The sequence below is a fragment of the Chiloscyllium plagiosum genome, unplaced genomic scaffold, assembly GCF_037043375.1.
Source record: "Chiloscyllium plagiosum isolate Xiang-an unplaced genomic scaffold, Cpla_swu_hap1 HiC_scaffold_34, whole genome shotgun sequence".
In the NCBI taxonomy this organism is placed as follows: Eukaryota; Metazoa; Chordata; class Chondrichthyes; order Orectolobiformes; family Hemiscylliidae; genus Chiloscyllium; species Chiloscyllium plagiosum.
This window is the reverse complement of record NW_028270172.1, coordinates 48,490,373-48,513,185: the sequence shown is the minus strand read 5'-3', so window position 1 is coordinate 48,513,185 and position 22,813 is coordinate 48,490,373. Positions and strand designations below refer to the sequence as shown.

At 45.7% G+C, this 22,813-nt stretch overlaps 1 long non-coding RNA gene across 2 annotated transcripts; it reads left to right on the top strand.

Annotated features, from left to right (window-relative positions):
- Positions 1 to 6,547: 6,547 nt before the first annotated feature.
- On the top strand, positions 6,548 to 19,246 carry LOC148141162 (uncharacterized). Of its 2 annotated transcripts, none has more exons than XR_015752793.1 (3): positions 6,548 to 6,615; positions 18,013 to 18,658; positions 19,130 to 19,246. It is a non-coding gene; the product is annotated as an uncharacterized LOC148141162 (long non-coding RNA). The 2 variants fall into 2 exon arrangements; XR_015752794.1 differs by lacking the exon at positions 6,548 to 6,615 and adding an exon at positions 7,492 to 7,660.
- The last annotated feature ends 3,567 nt before the right edge of the window (positions 19,247 to 22,813 follow it).

Genomic DNA, 22,813 nt, shown 5'->3' with positions numbered 1-22,813 from the left:
TCCATACAGATAGATCAAGGGTTCTCTTCCTCGCGCTGAGGATGAAGCCGGGTTTTATAGAAATCTTGTACTATAAGGTTAATTAAAATGGGGAAAGTTACGAAGTATTTGGAAATGGAGTAATCCAGTTACAATGGTACAATTGAAAAACCGTTATGGGAAGAATGTCCTGATTCTCGATACAATGCAACATCCTGACAGTATCAATAGGATCAGGAGATTCCAGCTCTCTTTGCAGGTAGGTGAGAATGTCTCTTTTGAAACAGTTAGGTGCTTCCATTGTCCTGTCCTGGGAGTGAGGTCCTTGGTGGTGCCTCTCCATCTGACCTGTTCTTTGTGTGGCTTTGGTATTGCTGTGCTATGAGACTGCCCTTGGGTCTTTGGGACAGCTGAGTTGACCGGGTATTGTTAGTGAGTTTTGGGAAGTGTATTCCCTTGTCTGCAAGCACTGTCTGGTTTCACTTGTCAGCCTGCTTGGTCCCTGCTGAAGCATTCTGGGTTTTTTTTGGTATAGTTTGGCCAAGTTTGCTTTCCTATGTTCTGTGTGGGCCTGTTATGGGTAGGCAGGGTGGCAGATCTTTTCCCACAATTCCCCCTTTTTTTGGTTACGGGAGGGATGAGAAGGGGGCAATGTAGCCCGGTGAATTATCATGGTGGGGAGGGGTGGGGTGGTGCTCGGTATCAGACAGATAGCTCTTGGTGTCTGAGCCTGCCTCAGCACAGGTTAGCTCAAGGGCAGGGACGTTCTCCCAGTGGATCTGTGCTAGCTGAGTGGTGAGGGGGGCAGAGAGTAGCAGGATTGCACATAGGCATGCAAATGTCTCGCCCCTTGTCCCTGTTTACCAGCAAGCCACAGTGTGATGGTCAGACAGGTCAGGCTGAGGATCTATCTTTGGTGGTTGGAGTGGTGTCTTCTTCTGTCTGGTCCCTGTTCATTTGAGGTGGAGCTCTCTTGCAGCGGGTGGTATGTGTCCATTCGGGCCGTCCTTCCAGTTTCACACCTGTGGGTCATCATCAGGATCAGGTACAGGCCTTTCCACCTAGGGGAGAGAGAATCCTTTTCTAGTGATTTTGTCATGACATAGTCCCCGGGTTGGAATGGATGAATGGGCACTGATCAGGGTGTGGGCAACGCAGCCCTGACCTGGTCGGGTGAAACATTAATGCTCCTGCCAAGGGCCTGGACATAACCTAGCAGAGCCTCTTGTGTCAGGAGGAGGGCTGTATCTGTGGTGAATTTCGGGAGTCTGGTAGCAGTGGGCATAGGTCGCCCCTTAAGCACTTCAAAAGGGATGAGCCCAGCTCTGCGGTTTGCTTGCCACATGCATAGTATAGAGGGCAAGTGGCAAGGACTCTAACCAGGTCAGTCTTGTGTCTTGGGTGATCTTGGTCAGTGTGGTTTTAAGGGTGCCATTCATCCATTCAACCATGCCCGATGACTGGGGTTTGGTAGGGGATGTGGTGTTGCCATGGTATCCCAAGTGCCCTGCTAATGCCAGTCGTAAGCCTAGCAGTGAAGTGAGTCCCCCTGTCCATCTCTATGTTTCTGGGGGCCCCCAATCTGGGGAGGACCTCCTTTAGGATGCATTTTACTACCGTGCGTGCATCATCCTTTCTTGTGAGGAATGCTTCTACCCATTTGGAGAACATGTCTATGATGACCAGGATGTACTTGTAACCCTGTATTTGGGACATGTGTGCAAAGTCAATCTGTAAGTGGCTGAAAGGTCCTTCAGGAACTGGCAGGTAGTCATATTTAGCAACAGGCTTTCCTGCATTGTTCTGCAGGCGGATGAGGAACTGTGACAGCAGGGCTTGGGCAGCGGCAGGGAGTCCCGGTGCATACCAGAACCGCATTCCAGTGTGTATCATGCCCCTATTGCCCGTGTGGCCAATGCCTTGGGCTGCTAGGGCCAGTCTGTGTAGGTGGGCTGTTGGGCAAATGATGCGGCCATCGGGATGTACAAGCAGTTATAGGGAAGGTGACTGCGTGGCCCCGATGCGGGCCCAACTATCCTTTTCCTGAGGTGGAGCAGCCTTTGGGCAGCTCACACTGTCTCCATGGGGCCAGGGAATACTGGGGCCTTCTCTAGTTTGGGGGCCTGCAGTACGAATGTGGTGCAGTGCAGTGTGGCCTCCAGGGCTGAGGCATTCCTGAGGGTAACCGGGTCAGTGGCAGAGGTAGGGGCCACGCATTTGATAATTGCTAGGGCTGAGGGTAACAGGATTGCTTCCAGGAGGTCAGGGATCAGCACAGCGTGTTGTAGTGGCCTCCCTGCTGACATGATGAAGCCTCTCTGTTTTCAGAGTGTGCCAAGATGATGGATGAATCCGAAGGCATATCTCGAGTCTGTATAAATGTTTGCTGTGTGACCTTTGGCAATGACACAAGCCCTAGTGAGCACAAACAGCTCCGCAGCCTGTGCGGATGTGCCATCTGGCAGTGCAGCTGCCCCTAGGACTGCAAAACGGGTGCAGATGGCATACACCGTCAGTGTATGGTAGTCTGAGTGCCTGAAGGAGGACCTATCTGTATAGAGGATGAGGTCAGGGTTGTCTAGAGGTGTTTCAGAGAAGTCACGGTATGGGGTGACAACCTGCTGAACAAGGTCTAAACAGTCATGGTCGTCCGCAATGGCATTGTGAGTGAGTGGGAGCAGGGTGGCGGGGTTCAGGGCAGGGGCACATTGTAGGGACAGGTTGGCGTTGGACAGTAAAGTGACCTCATAGCCAGTTCTCCAGCTGGCAGTGAAATGTTGGGTTGCTGCTGAATTCAACAGCAGGGAGACTGAATGGGGAACCAAAACAGTGCATGGGAGATCCAACATGATGCGGGTGGCCTTTTCTACTGTTACCGTGGCTGCTGCCACAGCTCCCAGACATGCTGACATTCCCCTTACAACAGGTGGTAGGTGTACAGAGTAAAAAGCAACAGGGCGCCGGAGATCCCCATGGAGCTGTGTTAAGATGTGGGATACAAACCCCTCGGATTCATTGACATTGAGGTAGAGGGGCTGAGTGTTGTATGGGACCCCCAGGGCAGGAGCAGGGACCAGTCACTGTTTTAATTCAGTGAATGCATGTTCCATCTTTGGTGTCCAGGTCACTTTCGCTGGCTGCTTTGGTGAGGATGCCTCCTTTAGGGGCTCATCAATGGCGCAGTGATCTGGGATCCAGTGCCTGCAATAATTCACTGTTCCCAGGAAAGCCTGCAGCCGACGGCTTTGTGGCAGGCAGTGGAGGCTGAGTGATGGCTGCGACTCTCTCTCCCTGAGGCCATGTGAGAGTTCATATCCCAAGTACTGTACTGTGTACTGGCAGAGGTGCATTTTCTCCATGCAGACTCTGTGCCCATCCTTTGCCAGACAGCAGAGCAATGCGATAGTGTCCTGCATACATGATTCAGCGCAGGTGGAGGCCAGTAACAAGCCATCTGCATATTGCAGGAGGATGCTGTTGCATGGCAGGTGTAAAGTAGAGAGGGTACGGTGTATTGCAGCGGCATAGACTGCGGGGCTTTCTGTGTAACCCTGGGGAAGTTTGGTCCATGTGTACTGACAGCCGCCATACGTAAAAGTAAAAAGGTACTGGCTGTCAGGAGACAGAGAAAAAGGCTGAGCAGAGGTCGATCACAGAAAACAGGTGGCAGAAGCAGGGGTACTAGTGAGGATGGCATTAGTGTCCGGGACCACTGGGGAGCAGGGAATCACAATTGCGTTTACAGCCCTCAAATCCTGGACAAACACCACTTTCCTGGCCTACTGAATTTTGGGATGGGTAGGATGGGTGTATTACAGGGACTGGTTGTTGGAACTAGGACACCCTGCTGTAGGAGGGACTCAATCAACAGCTTGATGCCTTCTGCTGCAGCTGGAGGCAGTGCATATAGCTGTATAGATGGCAGTGTGGCTCCCTGTTTTAGTGTGACAGTGTGTGGCGGGGTGGGCCTCACCTGGATGACATGGTTGGGGTGTTGTGCCCACAGTGATGCTGGAAGGTCAGCTAGCAACAGGGGTTTACGTAGGAGGGCCAGTGCCCAGGGTTTGCATGGTAAAAGTGACCTGGAATGTTGCAGGAGCACAATGCACACAAAACTCATCCTGCTCAAGTTGGGCAACCTCTACCGGGAGTGCGGGGCCTGACTAAGGGATGCACTTGTAAAAGAGAAAGCCCAACCCCAGTTCAACTGAGGTGATTCTCAATGCGTGTGAGCACGACCAGGCGCAGCTGGAGCTAGCAGGGTCAGAGGTTCCAGGGCTGCAGGAAATCGCTGCCCGCAGCATGGAGTACGTTGGGTCTGGGATTTCCAGGGTGAGACCCTGAGGGGAGCAGTGGATGCTGGCATCCAACTGGCACAATGTCTGCCGACCCAGGAGGGCCACTGGGCATGAAGCAGAAATTATTGCAGTATTGGGGACAGTGACGGGTCCGACGCTGAAGTTGACAGGGTCAGATAGTAGCTCTACCATGGGTTCTCTGTACTCCCTGATGAGATGCAGCAGTCTTAAAATTATGTCGACTCTGAGGCGAATTTAATTACGCCAATATAATTTTCTGAAAGCCATATTGGTGGTTTAGGGAGACTTAGAACTGTCGTTAGACTCAGTTTTACCATTTTCTTTGTATTTTAATTAAGCCATATAAAGGTCACATTTATTCTTGTGCAGAATTATTCTGTATCTCAGTCCAGGATGCCAAAATGTTACTCACACTGTATTATACCATATCATTGAATTTTAATGTATTATTTTAAAATAAACATACTGCCAAAAATTCTGATAGACAAGCAGTGTGCAGTCTGATGCCAATTTAGTTATAGTGCGACTGCTTTGATCTACTTTAGTCAATTCTTTTACTAGTTAGAGAGTGCTAGTGAGGCAGTCATGGTATCTAAGAAGGGTGAGAGCGTTAAGAGTCATAGAGATGTACAGCACGGAAACAGACCCTTCAGTCCAACCCGTCCATGCCGACCAGATATCCCAACCCAATCTAGTCCCACCTCCCAGCACCTGACCCATATCCCTCCAAACCCTTCCTATTCATATACCCATCCAAATGCCTCTTAAATGTTGCAATTGTACCAGCCTCCACCACTTCCTCTGGCAGCTCATTCCATACACGTACCACCCTCTGAGTGAAAAGGTTGCCCCGTAGGTCTCTTTTATAGCTGTCACCTCTCACCCTAAACCTGTTATTGACTCCCCCACCCAGGGAAAAGACTTTTTCTATTTATCCTATCCATGCCCCTCATAATTTTGTAAATCTCTATAAGGTCACCCCTTCAGTCTCCGATGCTCCAAAGAAAACAGCCCCAGCCTGTTCAGCCTCTCCCTGCAACTCAGATCCTCCAACCCTGGCAACATCCTTGTAAATCTTTTCTGAACCCTTTCAAGCTTCACAACATCTTTCTGATAGGAAGGAGACTAAAATTGCATGCAATATTCCAACAGTGGCCTAACCAATGTCCTGTACAGACGCAACATGACCTCCCAACTCCTGTACTCAATACTCTGACCAATAAAGGAAAGCATACCAAACGCCTTCTTCACTATCCTATCAACTTGTGACACCACTTTCAAGGAGCTATGAACCTGCACTCCAAGGTCTCTTTGTTCTGCAACACTCCCTAGGACCTTACCATTAAGTGTATAAGTCCTGCTAAGACTTGCTTTCCCAAAATGCAGCACCTCGCATTTATCTCAATTAAACTCCATCTGCCACTTCTCAGCCCATTGGCCCATCTGATCAAGATCCCATTGTAATCTGAGGTAACCTTCTTCACTGTCCATGACACCTCCAATTTTGGTGTCATCTGCAAACTTACTGACTGTACCTCTTATGCTCGCATCCAAATCATTTATATAAATGAAGAAAAGTAGTGGCCTTGTGGCACTCCAACTGGTCACAGGCCTCCAGTCTGAAAACAACCCTTCACCACCACCCTCTGTCTTCTACCTTTGAGCCAATTCTGTATCCAAATGGCTAGTTCTCCCTATATTCCATGAGATCTAACCTTGCTCACCAGTCTCCCATGGGGAACCTTGTCGAACGCCTTGCTGAAGTCCATATAGATCACATCTACTGCTCTGCAATCTAACGTTGCTCATCAGTCTCACATGGGGAACCTTGTCGAACGCCTTACTGAAGTCCATATAGGTCACAACTCCCGCTCTGCCCTCATCAATCCTCTTTGTTACTTCTTCAAAAAACTCAATCAAGTTTGTCAGACGTGACTTCCCACACATAAAGCCACCTTATCTATTAAACATATGCAAAACTTTCATTTTATAAGCATCGATGGTTCCTTAAAAGAAAAACAATCATAGATCAACAAATGCAAAATAAATCAATTCATCTCTGGATCTTGAGCTGCAGGGATTGAAACAGATATTCAAGCAAATGTGCATGCAAGGCCAAACACAAAGAGTCAAAGTTTCTCCAAGGTTCAGTGTATAAGTGCATCTGGGCACTAGGACCCTGTTGAGTACTAGCATGAACTGAGACAGGTACTGGCTCTGCTGTCTGTCTGTCTGTCTCTGCTGCCCTGTGCAGCTGGGAAGCCAGTAACACAGCCACCTCATTCCAACCCCCAGAATCAAGTTCCTCAGCAACAAGGTAGGTGGGGGGTACTGTGGGAAGAGGGGCTGGGAGGGGTCCTTTGTTTTCCCAAAGAGTTTTCAGGACTCTGTGATTTTAAGTCAGGGGGTTGTGCTGACCACTTCCTTAAACTTTTCTAAACTCAGGCCACGAAGGGTCACCATCCGTACCTTTCCCACTCTGCTCCCAAACAATATTGGCTGGTGACCTGTATAAATAGGGTATTCCCTACCTTACTCTCTGTGTGTAAGTGGTTACCCTGCTGCTTGTTACTTCCTTGAGAGAGTCGGTGTCCGCGGACTGCTGCCTCAGCAGGACAGGTTAGACTTTGTCTCCGGGGCGGTCCTTCTCCCGAGGGTTGGGGTCCCACAACCTCATGGACTTCTGGTTCGAGCTGGGAATAGAGAACAGACTGCAGCACTGACAAACACAGAAACAAACAGGCCAAACAGACGAGACAAATACAGGCCAAACAGACAAGACAGAGAAACAAAGCATCAGGAACTCTTGTCAATTTCCCGCAATCTGTGGATTTCTTCGTATTAAAGCGAAAATTTAATCGGCGATTTCTACATCTATCTTGCCAGAATTTCTCTGCCCAACCATCTTTCCCCTGGCTGGATCAGGATCGTGACACAAGTCCTGGCTCAAGTTAGATCACACATGTGCCAAATTGTTTACAATGTATTTGATCAATTTAGGAGTCTAAATTTAGGATCAATTAGCCCAGTACAGCAGAAACCACACAAACCAGATCGGGTGGAATTGACGAGCTGTTTATTACAAGCATTATCGAAATTGACTAGACTGACCCAGAACTGACAGTCTATACAAATAGATCAAGGGTTCTCTTCCTCGCGCTGAGGATGAAGCCAAGTTTAATAGAAATCTTGTACTATAAGGTTAATTAACATGGGGAAAGATACAATGTATTTGGAAATGGAGTAATCCAGTTACAATGATGATAATTGAAAACAGTTATTTGAAGAATTTTCTGATTCTCGATACAATGCAACATCCTGACAGTATCAATGGGATCAGGAGATTCCAGCTCTCTTTGCAGGTAGGTGAGAATGTCTCTTTTGAAACAGTTAGGTGCTTCCATTGTCCTGTCCTGGGAGTGATGCCCTTGGTGGTGCCTCTCCATCTGACCTGTTCTTTGTGTGGCTTTGGTATTGCTGTGCTATGAGACTGCCCTTGGGGCTTTGGGACAGCTGAGTTGACCGGGTTTTGTTAGTGGGTTTTGGGAAGTGTATTCCCATGTCTGCGAGCACTGTCTGGTTTCACTTGCCAGCCTGCTTGGTCCCTGCTGAAGCATTTTGAGTGTTTTTTGGTATAGTTTGGCCAAGTTTGCTTTCCTATGTTCTGTGTAGCCCTATTATGGGTAGGCAGATCTTTTCCCACACAGAGAGATAGTGTAAGATACCAATATACAGATACTACACTGAAAGAGATTGACATGGAGCACTGACAGTGACAGACACAGATACACAGAGGCCCATACAGGCACACTGATAGAGACTGACACGGAGCACTGACAGTGTCAGATACAGATGCTCAGATGCTAACAAACACTAACATACACGGGTGCTAAAATAGAAATAAGGATTGGTGACAGACACAGAGATATAAGCTGATCCAATGATACCAATAGATACACTGATAATTTTAACTGATTCCCCTATATTAATTGAAATTGGCAAAATGTGAAAGATAGAACTCTTAAAATGTATTCAGGATAGCTTTTTAAGCCTGCACATAGGAAGTCCTATAAGAGAGTCCTAAGATGATTTTTGTCAACAAAGGCAGGCAAGAATACAGGGAGAACTAGCCATTTGGATATGGAACTGGTTGGAAGGTAGGAGACAGAGAGTGGTGGTGGAGGGTTGCTTTTCAGATTGGAGGCCTGAACCCAGTGGTGTGCCACAAGAATTGGTGCTGGTTCCACTGCTTTTTGTCATTTATATCAATGATTTAGATGTGGAATTAGGTGGTATGGTTAGTTAGTCTGCAGATGACACCAAAATTGTGGATAGCCAAGAAGGTTACCTCATAGTACAACAGGACCTTGATCAGATGGGCAGGTGGGTCTAGGAGTGGCAGATGGAGATTAATTTCGATAAATGTGGGGTGCTGCATTTTGGAAAGGCAGTCTTGCTGAACAAATGACAGGCAGAGTTGACATGACGGGGTTTACCTTGCCATTCCCATGAATGTGGGGGAGCTGCTGGTGATAATGTTTGACTTTGTGGGTACTCTGGACACCAACATCACCATATCTGTATCTAATCCTGACCACCAGACTAATCCTGACCACCAGACAAAACATTTTGTCAAAACCTTCATTTTGGAAACTCCTGGATTACCCCGATAGAGTTCAGCCAATAGATATTGGTGACCTGTGCTCAGGACTGTCATTTGTGCTCCCCACAATAATATGCCATCCTCTCCTATGATCTGATCTCTTCAGGTCTGAAAAGGTTTCAGTTCTAGTTGTGGTAGCCCTTTGGTTTCCTCCATCACCACCAACTGTTCTTGTTTTGCCAGGACTGGATTCTTCTGCATCCAAAGCCTAAGATGTCAGCTATGACTGAAAGTATGTGCAGAAAATTTAAAACCATTATGAACTCTCCCAGTGGCAGTGCCACCAATGGTGCACCTATATTTGTTACTTGGCCTCTCAGACAGTGACAGTGACAGACACAGATACACAGAGGCCCATATAGGCACATTGATAGAGACTGACACGGAGCACTGACAGTGTCAGATATAGATGCACAGATGCTAACAGACACTAACATACACGGGTGCTAAAATAGAAATAAGATGTTGCAACTTATAATTATATGCACTTAGTTTTAGAGCCCACCACTGAGTTCAGTCAGACTATAGGCAGCACTGTCTTATTCTCTTTAAGTAGATCTAGTTGGGATTTGTGGTCTGTTATTATTACAGATTTATGTCCATAAAGGTGGAGCTTCCTGGCTCCAAATATGACAACCAAATGTTCCTTCTGTATCTGGGTGTATTTACACTCTGCATTAGCAAAAGTCTTAGAGGCATACATTATTGGGCATTCCTCTCCGTTAGGCCACCTATGAGCTAATACTACCCCAATGCCATACTGGGAGGCAACACACGTCTATACCAAATCTCGCTTCGAATCATAGTGTGCTAGCACCTTAGCGGATGAGAGGCGTTTCTCCATTCCCCTAAAGACTGTGGCTTGGCTATGCAACCATTTCCAAGGCTGACCCTTTTTAAGAGTTGACGCGAAGGTGCCAAGATGAAAGCCAGGTTATGCATGAACTTTCCATAATAGTTCACCTCGAAAATATCTAATCTTCAGTATAAACATAGGAGTCGGGGCTCTTTTGATTGCCCTAGCTTTATCTTCCAATGATTGTAACCTGGTCTTGTAGACTCTGTAGCTCAAGTAGGTCACTTAGGGTGCCTGGAACACATGTTCTTTTTCTTCTAAGACATACAGGTAAAAACAATGACTGCAGATGCTGGAAACCAGCTTCTGGCTTAGTGGTGCTGGAAAAGCACAGCAGTTCAGGCAGCATCCGAGGAGCAGTAAAAATCACGTTTCAGGCAAAAGCCCTTCATCAGGAATACAGGCAGAGAGCCTGAAGGGTGGAGAGATAAATGAGAGGAGGGTGGGGGTGAGGAGAAAGTAGCATAGAGTACAATAGGTGAGTGGGGGAGGGGATGAAGGTGATAGGTCGGGGAGGGAGGTTGGAGTGGATAGGTGGAAAAGAAGATAGGCAGGTAGGACAAGTCATGGGGACAGTGCTGAGCTGGAAGTTTGGAACTGGGGTGAGGTGAGGGAAGGGGAAATGAGGAAACTGTTGAAGTCCACATTGATGCCCTGGGGTTGAAGTGTTCCGAGGCGGAAGATGAGGCGTTCTTCCTCCAGGCGTCTGGTGGTGAGGGAGTGGCGGTGAAGGAGGCCCAGGACCTCCATGTCCTTGGCAGGGTGGAAAGGAGAGTTGAAATGTTGGGCCACAGGGCGGTGTGGTTGATTGGTGCGTGTGTCCCAGAGATGTTCCCTAAAGCGCTCTGCTAGGAGGCGTCCAGTCTCCCCAATGTAGAGGAGACCGCATTGGGAGCAACGGATACAATAAATGATATTGGTGGATGTGCAGGTAAAACGTTGATGGATGTGGAAGGCTCCTTTGGGGCCTTGGATGGAGGTGAGGGAGGAGGTGTGGCTGCAGGTTTTGCAAGTCCTGCGGTGGCAGGGGAAGGTGCCAGGATGGGAGGGTGGGTTATTGTTGGGGGGGGGGGGGAGCGCGGACCTGACCAGGTAGTCACAGAGGTTGCCCACCTGGAGGAAACATCTAAGGACTATGTGCAAGTTCTCTAAGTGCTCCTTATTGGTCTTCCCTGTTGTTAGCACATCATCTAGCTAAATGGCAGCCCAGAGCAAATCTTGTAAAGTGTTCTCCATGTCTACTGAAAAATGGCAGAGGCTGATGATACTCCAAATGGTAGTCTCCTATATTACTACAAAGATCAAAAACTGACAATAAAAGAGGTTCCTACTGACAGGGCACAGATACAATAAAAAACAGCTCCTTGGATGCTGCCTGAACTGCTGTGCTCTTCCAGCACCACTGATCCAGAATCTGGTTTCCAGCATCTGCAGTCATTGTTTTTACCTATATTACTACAAACCCTTATGTGTATTAATTGTAGCCTACTTCTATGAATCCTCATCTAACTGCAATTGCAAGTACAGATAGATCATGTCCAGCTTCAAGAAGCCGATGACAGCTTTGCTTATAAATTCTTTTTGTGAGGGTTTGGGTATTTATCCAGCTGTGATAAGTGGTTTACCTTTTGTTTCAAATCCCCACAAAGGCGAACAAACCGATTTGGCTAACGGTCGGTATAACCAATTCTGCCCATTCTGCAGACTGCACTGGTTTGATGTTTCCTTCACTTTCCAGCCATCTGATTTCTGCCTCTATTTTTGCCTGTAAGGCAAATGGCGGGCCAGGCCTTGCAGAATCATGGAATTGCCTCCTGGGCAACATGCAAAGTGGCCTTGGTTCCTTGATAGTCCCTCGACCTTCCTGAAATACTTCCAGGTATTTAATTAGGACTTTATTCAAGCTGCCATTCTTTAATCGAAAAATGTTAAGCCAATCTAGGTGAATTTTTCTCAACCATTTTCACCCCACCAAGCTCGGACCCACACCATTTACTACAATCAGTGGTAGAGATGGAAATGTGTTGCTGGAAAAGCGCAGCAGGTCAGGCAGCATCTAGGGAACAGGAGAATCGACGTTTCAGGCATTAGCCCTTCTTCAGGAAAGAAGGGCTAATGCCCGAAACGTCGATTCTCCTGTTCCCTAGATGCTGCCTGACCTGCTGCGCTTTTCCAGCAACACATTTCCATCTCTGATCTCCAGCATCTGCAGACCTCACTTTCTCCTACAATCAGTGGTAACTGAACCAGCTATTTCTCATAAGAGACTGGAACCAAAGTTGGACCCTTAATCTGTAAAGGTTCCCCAGTATAGGTTCTAAGTCTAGCCAAGGTCTTGCACAAAGTTAAGGGTTGGAGTTCAGAGTGAATTTTGTTAAAGACTGGTTCTATGATCACTGAAATCGCCGTACCAGTATTGACCTCCATTAGAAGCGAGTGACCATTTAACCAGACATTTATTTGAATTGGTTCTGATTGGACGTTGCTAAGCAATTGAACTGTTCCAAATAAGATCCTTCTAACACTTGGAAATTCATGCTAAGGACAGTCCACACATCTGGCAAGAAGAATCTTGGCATATCTGGCCCTACAGACACAAAAGCCCTCAGGGTTGCCTCACCAAATCTCCATGGCCAATTTTCTCCAATGCTGAGCAGGCTCCCTCACTCAAATTACATTACCAGAGACTACGCTAAAATGTAGAGGGTGGGAGAGCAAGAAAAAGAACAGGCCAGTTTCCATGGATCTGTTTGCAATGTCCTTTCCCATTATTAAAAGACCTAACATCGGTGAATGCTGCAGCCTTATCCATAATGGATCAAGTCACTGTGAACTCTGAAGAACAGTCACACTGGACTCAAAATGTTAACTCAATTTCTCTCTTCACAGATGCTGCCTGGTCTGTTGAGTTTCTCCAGCATTTTCTGTCTTTGTCCACATCTCTCTGACCACGTTGGTTCTATGCCTGGACTGGCCATTCTGGAGCCACAGAGTTGACCCACTCCCCAGCTCTCGGAGGCACAGATCCCCTGACTGAGAACTGTCTGAACAGTCACCTGACTGTGGCCAATCGCCTGGACTGATATTGTGGACTGTCCTTGGCTTGCTGTCTCAGGACCCCTTGACTATCGTGCCTCTATGGACCACAGTGAGAACTACTCCCCTAGGAATTTGAGACATGGCTGGTTGCTTGGTGTACATGAAATGTTTTTGGTTAAGCTGCAGTCACATCAAGCAGGAGCGTGAGATAGAAGTGTAGTGATTGTAATAAGGTCAGCCAAGTGGACCGTTTGGATGTAAGTTCCTTGACTGGGGCTGTTATCTGGTCCAATAAGAGTGCTAGATAGCCTGTGGTGTTTCTTTCGTAGTAAGTAATAGAGCCATCACAGGGAGTTGGCCTTCAGCTTGTGTCCCACACTGACAAAGCTTAACACCCACTCAGTGTCAGGAGGCAGCTGTGCGAATGCTTCCTCTGAGGCCTCAGAACTTTCATCCCTGATGCTCCAGGAAGTGACCATTTCACTATGGGAGGTGGTAGACAAAAAAGAGAGAAGGCATCATGACCAATGTGTTCAATTAATGAGACTGACAGCAGACTTAATGTGCAATTTGCACTGGAATGAAGATTGGTACTTACTTATTTCGTGGGATACTGGTGTCTTTGCATCCCAAAGGAGCTGTCCCAGCCTTCTGCAAAGGTCAGAATTCTGTCCTCATAGGGAATGAGGAGCCAAACATCAGGCACACCCCATATATATGGTCTTATTCTCCCCTGCTGTGGGCTGTCTTCTCCTGTAATGATAGAAAGGGAGGAGTTTAATATGTGAAAGTGGATGGAAATCTGTTAGTCTCAGTCCACATGGTAGACAGGTGATGAAGCGTTCCAAGGAGGCAGTGCAGAGGTCATGTTTGGTTAGTGTTGAGGGCGTACGTTGTGGTTGACAATGAATAAGGAAGATGTTGCAGACAACAGTGAAAGTGGAAAAGTTTAAGCTTTGGTGGGGAGGTGTGTGCAGTAGCAAAGACAAAGCCCCTGTGAGGTAGCAGAGAGAAATGTCTCACTTACTCTAGTGGAGCAGATCAAGTCATTGATCCTCTTATGGTACTGCTGGCTGTTCCTCTGCACTGTGGAGTAGGCATTGACTGAGTCAGTGAACTTAGACCAGTCTGCTAGGGTCTACTTGTGAGGCCAATTTTCCAGGAAGAGAACTCCTCTCCGTTGCACCACCCCATTCACCAGATTTTCCAGTTCCCTGCTGGAGAATCATGATCCTATCTTCCCCTTCACTGCCATGTTCAGATTCTGTCTTTCAACCAGCAGGGCAGCTTTGAAATTCTAGTGCTCATCCGGTAAACAGTGCAAATTTAGAGATGGTTCAATGTAAGCAATGCTAGATATCCACTTTTGCCAGATGTTCACTGAGTGGTGAGCTGTTCCATGGTAAGATGAGGGTTGGAATTGTACATGAAATACTGCAAATGGGCATGGTTGGTAATTAATACAGCTTGTCTGGTAAGTTCCTGCGTGGAACTGCAGGAGGTGGGGGAGATACTAAGTAAGTATTTTGCATTAGTGTTTACTGTAGAAAAGGACATGGAAGATATAGAATTTAGGGAAATAGGTGGTGACATCTTGGAAAATGTCCATAATACAGAGGAGGAAGTGCTGGATGTCTTAAAATGCATAAAGGTGGATAAATCCCCAGGACCTGACCAAGTGTACCCGATAACTTTGTGGGAAGCAAGGGAAGTGATTGCTGGAATCCTTGCTGAGATATTTGTATCATCAATAGTCATAGGTGACGTGCTGGAAGACTGGAGATTGGCAAACGTGGTGCCACTATTTAAGAAAGGTAGTAAGGAAAAGCCAGGAACTATAGACTGGTGAGCCTGACATTGGTGGTGGGGAAATTGTTGGAGGGAATCCTGAGGAACAGGATTTACATATATTTGGAAAGGCAAGGACTGATTAGAGATAGTCAACATGGCTTTGTGTGTGGGGAATCATGTCTCACAAACTTGATTGAGTTTTTTGAAGAAGCAACAAAGAGGATTGATGAGGGCAGAGAGGCGGATGTGATCCAAAAACTTCAGTAAGGCGTTCAACAAGGTTCCTCATGGTAGACTGGTTAGCAAGGTTAGATCACATGGACTATAGGGAGATCTAGCCATATGGATACAGAACTGACTTGAAGAAGGTAGAAGACAGAGGGTGGTGGTGTAGGGTTGCATTTCAGACTGGAGGCCTGTGACCAGTGGGGTGCCACAAGGATCGGTGCTGGGTCCACTGCTTTTCATCATTTATATAAATGATTTGGATGTGAACTTAGGATGTATATTTAGTAAATTGGCAGATGACACCAAAATTAGAGGTGTAGTAGATCTCCGAGGACAATGGGATCTTGGTCAGATGGGCCATTGGGCTGAGCAATGGCAGATGGTGTTTAATTTAGGTAAATGTGTGGTGCTGCATTTTGAAAAGGCAAATGACTTATACACTTATAAAGTCATAGAGATGTACAGCACAGAAATAGACCCTTCGGTCCAACTTGTTCATGCCGACCAGATATCCCAACCCAATTTAGTTCCACCTGCCAGCACCCGGCCCATATCCCTCCAAACCCTTCCTATTCATATACCCATCCAGATGCCTTTTAAATGTTGCAATTGTACTAGCCTCTACCACTTCCTCTGGCAGCTCATTCCATACCACCCTTTGAGTGAAAACGTTGCCCGTAGGTCTTTTTTATAGCTTTCCCCTCTCACCCTAAACCTATGCCCTCTAGTTCTGGACTCCCCCACCCCAGGGAAAAGACATTGTCTATTTATCTTATCCATGCTCCTCATGATGTTATAAACTTCTATAATTTCACCCCTCAGCCTCCGATGCTCCAGGGAAAACAACCCCAGCCTATTCAACTTCTCCCTATAGCTCAAATCCTCCAACCCTGGCAACATCCTTGTAAATCTTTTCTGAACCCTTCATGTTTCACAACATCCTTCAGATAGGAGGGAGACCAGAATTGAACACAATATTCCAAACGGGGCCTCAGCAATGTCCTGTACAGCCGCAACATGATCTCCCAACTTCTATACTCAATGCTCTGACCAATAAAGAAAAGCATATCAAATGCCTTCTTCACTATCCTATCTACCTTCGACTCCACTTTCAAGGAACTATGAAACTGCCTCCAAAACCACTTTGTTCAACAACCCTCCCCAGGGTTCATAGGATAAATATGTGAGGTCTTTTTCCTGGGGTGAAGAAGTCCAGAACTTGAGGGCATAGGTTTAGGGTGAGAGGGGAAAAATTTAAGTGGAACCTAAGGAGCAACTTTTTCACACAAAGGGGGGTGTGTGTATGGAATGAGCTGCCAGAAGAAGTGGTGGAGGCAGTGATACAATTACAATATTTAAAAGTCATCAGGATGGGTATCTGAATAGGAAGGGTTTAGAGAAAATGGGCCATGTATTGGCAAATAGCTGTCATTTAAATATCGTAACTTGCTGTATTGTATATTCTACTCTTTAATAGTTCGTAGTCTCATCATAGCCTAGCCTTGTTTATTGATGAGCCTGTAAAATATTCTATATTTTTATGTTGGCTAATAATTTAATTCCATAATTCGTTTCTGCCTTTAGTTTTCTTTGACTTCACTCCTAATCTTTTCATATTTTCTCTTCTCATGTACTCCTCTATTGTCTGTGTATCTAATTTTTTAATCTTTACAATCAAGCAACTGTTCATTATGCCTTTATCCATTCATGGAGTACCATGAGCGTTTAATTTAGAGTCCTAGAGTCATAGGGATATACAGCTCCAAGCCAGACCCTTCCATTCAACCCATCCATGCCAACCAGATATCCTAACCTAATCTAGGCTATGATGAGAATAGGAACTATTAAAGAGTAGAATGTATAATACGGCAAGTGACGATAGTGAAATGACAGCCTTTTTAAATAATGGTTCTATTTTTGTCGTACCAGGGGGCTAGAACCCTGGTACGACATGATATTAAATTGAGATGAGTATTGAGATAAGGGCTTTTTAAAAAAAAGGAGGATACACTTAATAAATAAAACAATCTCAAAGAGGTAGCAGAGGCTTTACTACTCATTTTTAAAAACTTATTAGAAAAAGGTGTGCCAGACAATTGCCACATCGTCAACATAATTCCTGTATTTAAGCAGGGGGTGAGAATATGTCTATACAAGTATAGACCAGTCTGCTAAACATTAGTAGGAAAAATAATGGAATCATTACTTAAGGTGGAAATGGAACAACTTCTTTGTTTCACTCTGACCCTTAGTCTTTCAATTATAGCCAGGTTAGCTCTAACAAAGGCTTTTCCTCCATCCTGCATTATCATCTTAAGTGTTTAAGGATTCATATTTTATCTTCCTCATAAATATGTTCTTAGCAAAACTAATCACAGCCAATCTCCACACGTACATGTTATAATAACAAGGTCTGGATGTAACTCTCTAACATCTACTTGTCGTGACCATATCACTGCTTCTGCACAGATATCTTGCCCAAGTTCCGACATTACACAAGCTATAATTTCCTCCAGCTGAGTGAAAGGAAAAAAGTCATCATCTTTAGCCCTTCCATGGATCATATATTCTACCAAACAGCTCAGGTGGCATGGTACCTCAGTGGTTAGCACTGCTGCCTCACAGCACCAGGGACCTGGGTTCAGTTTCGCCCTTAGGCAACTGTCTGTGTGAAGTTTTTACATTCTTCCCCATGTGTGTATGGGTTTCCTCCCACAGTCCAAAGATATGCAGGTGAGGTGGATTGGCCATACTAAGTTGCCAGTTGCCAGTGTCCAAGGAAGTGTAGGTTAGATGGATTATCCATGGTAAATGCAGGGCTACAGAGATTTGGTGGACTTGATAGCCTGCTTTCACACCATAGGAACTCTATGATCTATGAACTCCTTATCACTGGCCATTCTTCCAGTACTGAACCAAACTCTTTGTAAATGTAAAATCCTATATGATCACCAATTTGATTTTTTTTTGGATAATCTTCCCAGTGCATATAGAGTCAATGATGAATATCTTTGCATGGATTAAAAAGAGGAGTATACCTACACTGATTTTTTGATATTTGTGCGATATTGCTGCAAATAACACGCGAAGGATTTAAAAGCCCAAAATCACAGAACTTTCTTTGAACTCACCTCCAGACTTCCCAAAGCCTGTCTGCCATCTCCAAGTGCAATTCAGGAGTGTTATGAAATATTCCCCACTTAACTGGATGGATACAATTCCAACAACATTCAAGCAACGTAGCACAACATCCACAAAAATCTGCTCCCTCTATACTGATGCTCAGTAGCAGCAGTATGTATTATGTACAAGACACGCTGCAGACATTCGCCAAAGATTCTCAGACCCACCTTCCAAATCCATGACCTCTTCCATCTAGAAGGACAAAGGCAGCAGATGCATGGGAGCACCACCCCTTGCAACGTGCTCTCCAAGCCGGTCACCATCCTGATTTGCAAATTTATCACCGTTCCTTCTCTGTCACTGGGTCAAAATCCTGGAATTCCCTTCCTATGGGCATTATAGGTCAACCTACAACAGGTGGACAGAAGGCAGCTCATCACGAACTTCTCAAGGGCAACTAGGAACAGCAAAGTACTGACATAGCCAGCGATGTCCACAATCCTCAAGTGAATTAAAAAAAGGCAATCAGCTCAGGCACCAGATTGGATTGACTTTGGAGAACCTCACAAGGTGAAGTTTTTAAATGGCAAAAGTGAGTGAAAGCTTGTTTTTAGCCAAAGCTAATTAGTAATGGATGACCATTGACTTGATTTGAAAGAGGTATGTAATCATCTCTTGTTTCTACATAGCTTTAAAGCAATTTAATTCTCTTTTGATGGTAATTCTGTTTTACTGGGAAATTAGATCTAGCTTTCACCTGATGAAGGAGCGTTGCTCCGAAAGCTAGTGTGCTTCCAATTGAACCTGTTGGACTATAACCTGGTGTTGTGTGATTTTTAACTTTGTACACCCCAGTCCAACACCGGCATCTCCAAATCAGATTTAGCTTTGTCAGTTATCTTTTTAAAGTATTTGATAATTAAGCAAGGAAGTTAGAGCAAACTGATATTGCAGATTAATTTTTGATTGAAATCAACATAGTGAGAGAAAGTGAATAATATAGGTATTATTTTATGCAACCAGTGAATTAGGTGATTAGAGGAGTTGTGAAATGTGTGATTTATCGAGGTAATTTTAACTTTTTGACTAGGCAAAAACAAAATAATAATATATCAGCTATCTGTTTTACAGCAACCTAACTGGACTCTTCATGAAAGCAAAATAAAAATCAGGTGGGGATGAAAATCATGTGGAAAAGATTCGTTATTGCCCTTTTTAATCTGTCAATTAAAGTTATAAATCCTAACACTTCTGCAATAGTTTGTTATTCATTTATCTTTCCTATTTGAATAAAAGAATTTATTGTTTTTTCAAAGATTTCTTGGTCCAGTAACAGTAAGCCCTCAATCCGCCTTTCAAAGAGGGTGGAGTCAACACAGGATACTTCCATGTAGCTGATGTGCAGATTAAGGCTTTTCTAGTGCAAACCATATCTCACTATCATTATCGTGATATTGGCCAGAACAGATGGATATGAGATCTGCTTAGAACTGTTTGCTGGGACATTGAAAGGGGAGAAAATAAAGGAAAAGAAATAACAGAAACAAGAAGACATTAATTCAAATAAACAGAGGTATGCACTCACACAGAGACAAACATGCAACGAGACACAATATGCAGATCAATACATATAAATGTAACAAAAGTCCATCTGCGCAGATATAGAGTAGAAATGCAAATGGCCATAAATAGACATGCAGAGAGACAAACATGGATAATAGTGTGTAGGGAGCATAAGTCAGTATTAACTGCAATAGCTCCAACAGAAGTGCATGGAAAATTGTAATCAATTCGGGCCCTAACTAGGGTTCAAAGCTGCACAATCAAGCATAGTATTTGCATCAGAATGTCAACACTAATCGACTGAATTATATATTGATTAAAAACAGCTTTATTCACCAAGAAGTTATAAGACACATGTAAGTTATAATACAGAAGTTGGATGTTTGACCCGTCAAGACTATATCAACTATCTAGGAGAAAGTGAGGACTGCAGATGCTGGAGATCAGAGCTGAAAAATGTGTTGCTGGAAAAGCGCAGCAGGTCAGGCAGCATCAAAGGAGCAGGAGAATCGACGTTTCGGGCATAAGCCCGTCTTCAGGAATGAGGCGGGTGTGCCAAGCAGGCTAAGATAAAAGGTAGGGAGGAGGGACTTGAGGGAGGGGCGTTGGGAATGTGATAGGTGGAAGGAGGTTAAGGTGAGGGTGATAGGCCAGAGAGGGGTTGGGGGCGGAGAGGTCGGGAAAAAGATTGCAGGTCAAGAAAGCGGCACTGAGTCCGAGGGTTGGGACTGAGAAAAGGTGGGGGGAGGGGAAATGAGGAAGGTGGAGAAATCTACATTCATCCCTTGTGGTTGGAATGTTCCGAGTCGGAAGGTGAGGCGCTCTTCCTCCAGGCGTCGTGTTGCCATGGTCTGGCGGTGGAGGAGGCCAAGGACCTGCATGTCCTTGGCGGAGTGGGAAGGGGAGTTAAAGTGTTCAGCCACAGGTACGTTGGGTTGGTTGGGTGCAGGTGTCCCAGAGGTGTTCTCTGAAACGTTCCGCAAGTAGGCGGCCTGTCTCCCCAGTATAGAGGAGGCCACATTGGGTGCAGCGTATGCAGTAAATGATGTGTGTGGAGGTGCAGGTGAATTTGTGACGGATATGGAAGGATCCCTTTGGGCCTTGTAGGGAAGTAAGGGGGGGAGGTGTGGGCGCAAGTTTTGCATTTCTTGCGGTTGCAGGGGAAGGTGTCGGGAGTGGAGGTTGGGTTGGTGGCGGGTGCGGACCTGACGAGGGAGTCACAGAGGGAGTGGTCTTTCTGGAACACTGATAGGGAGGGGAGGGAAATATATCCTTGGTGGTGGGGTCTATTTGGAGGTGGTGGAATGATACGATGTATCTGGAGGTTGGTGGGGTGGTAGGTGAGGACCAGTGGGGTTCTGTCCTGGTGGCGATTGGAGGGACGGGGTTCAAGGGCGGAGGAGCAGGAAGTGGAGGAGATGCGGTGGATAGCATCGTCAACCACGTCTGAGGGGAAATTGAGGTCTTTGAAGAAGGAGGCCATCTGGGTTGTTCGGTATTGAAATTGGTCCTCCTGGGAGCAGATGCGGCAGAGGCGAAGGAATTGGGAATATGGGATGGCGTTTTTACAGGGGGCAGGGTGGGAGGAGGTGTAATGAGGTAGCTGTGGGAGTCGGTCGGTTTATAATAAACGTCCGTGTTGAGTCGGTCGTCTGAGATAGAAATGGAGAGGTCTAGGGAGGGGAAGGAGGAATCTGAGGCGGTCCAGGTAAATTTGAGGTCGGGTTGGAAGGTGTTAGTAAAGTGGATGAACTGTTCAACCTCCTCGTGGGAGCACGATGTAGCGCCAATACAATCATTGATGTAACGGAGGAAAAGGTGGGGGGGTGGTGCCAGTGTAGCTGCGGAAGATGGACTGTTCCACATATCCGATGAAGAGGCAAGCATGGCTGGAGCTCATGTGGGTGCCCATGGCTACTCCTTTGGTTTGGAGGAAGTGGGAGGATTGGAAAGAGAAGTTGTTCAGGGTGAGGACCAGTTCAGTCAGTCGAAGGAGGGTGTCAGTGGAAGAGTACTGATTGGTTCAGTGGGAAAGGAAGAAGCGGAGGGCTTTGAGGCCTCAAATTTGAGACCTCAAATTTACATTCTCCAAAGCCTTTACATCATTACAATAATATGCTGACCAGAGCTGCATGCAATACTCCAAATGTGACCTAATTAGTCTTATACAGTTGTGATATGACTTGCCAACTTCTGTATTCAATGTTCCATATGCCTTCTTTACCATCTTATTCACTTGTGTTGCCACTTTCACGGAGCTGTGGACTTGGACCCCAAGATCCCTCAGTATATCAATGCTCCTAAGGGTCCTGCCATTTACTGTACACTTTCCTCTTGCATTTGATCTCCCAAAATGCACCACCCTAAACTTGTTTCGATTAAACTCCATCTGCCGTTTCTTCACCCAACTTTCCAATTGATCCATAACCTGCAATATCCTTTGATATCCTTCCTCACTATCTATAATTCCTCCAGCTTTTGTATCATCTGCAAACCTACTAATTGGACCACCTGTATTTTCATCCAAATCATTCGGACAACAGAGATCCCAACAGTGATCCCCGCAGAACACCACTGGTCGCAGACCTCCAGTTAAAAAGATGCTGCTCCACATTTGTCCTTTGTCTCCTATGATGAACCTAATTATGTATCCTGAAGAAGGGCTTATGCCCGAAACGTCGATTCTCCTGTTCCCTGGATGCTGCCTGACCTGCTGCGCTTTTCCAGCAACACATTTCCAGCTAATTATGTATCCAACTTGCCAACTCACTGTGGATTCCATGTGCCTTAATCTTCCAGACCAGTCTACCATGAGGGACCTTGTCAAGTGCTTAAGTAAATCCATGCAGATAACATCCACTGCCCTCCCCTCATGTGACATTTTATAAATTCCTACTTTGGAAATATAGTCAGTCTGACTCAAGGTTGGAATACAGACAGACTCTAAGCTCACACCTTTAATGCATTGTCTGAGCTGAGATGTCACCTTTTTTTAAATCAAAAAATTAAGTTATCTCGGGAATGTGCCTTGAAAGAGGTTCTGGAATTTACATATTAATCAATTGAAGACTGTATCCCCATTGTAAGTGATTAAGACTGAACAGCAACCTAGGTTTGTTCAACACATCGCATCACTTGTATGACACTTTGATCTTTTACTACAAATTCTGTGTCCTATGATCCTGCCCCACTAGCTACCTGATGAAGGAACAGTGCTCCATAAGCTAATGCTTCCAAATAAACCTGTTAGAC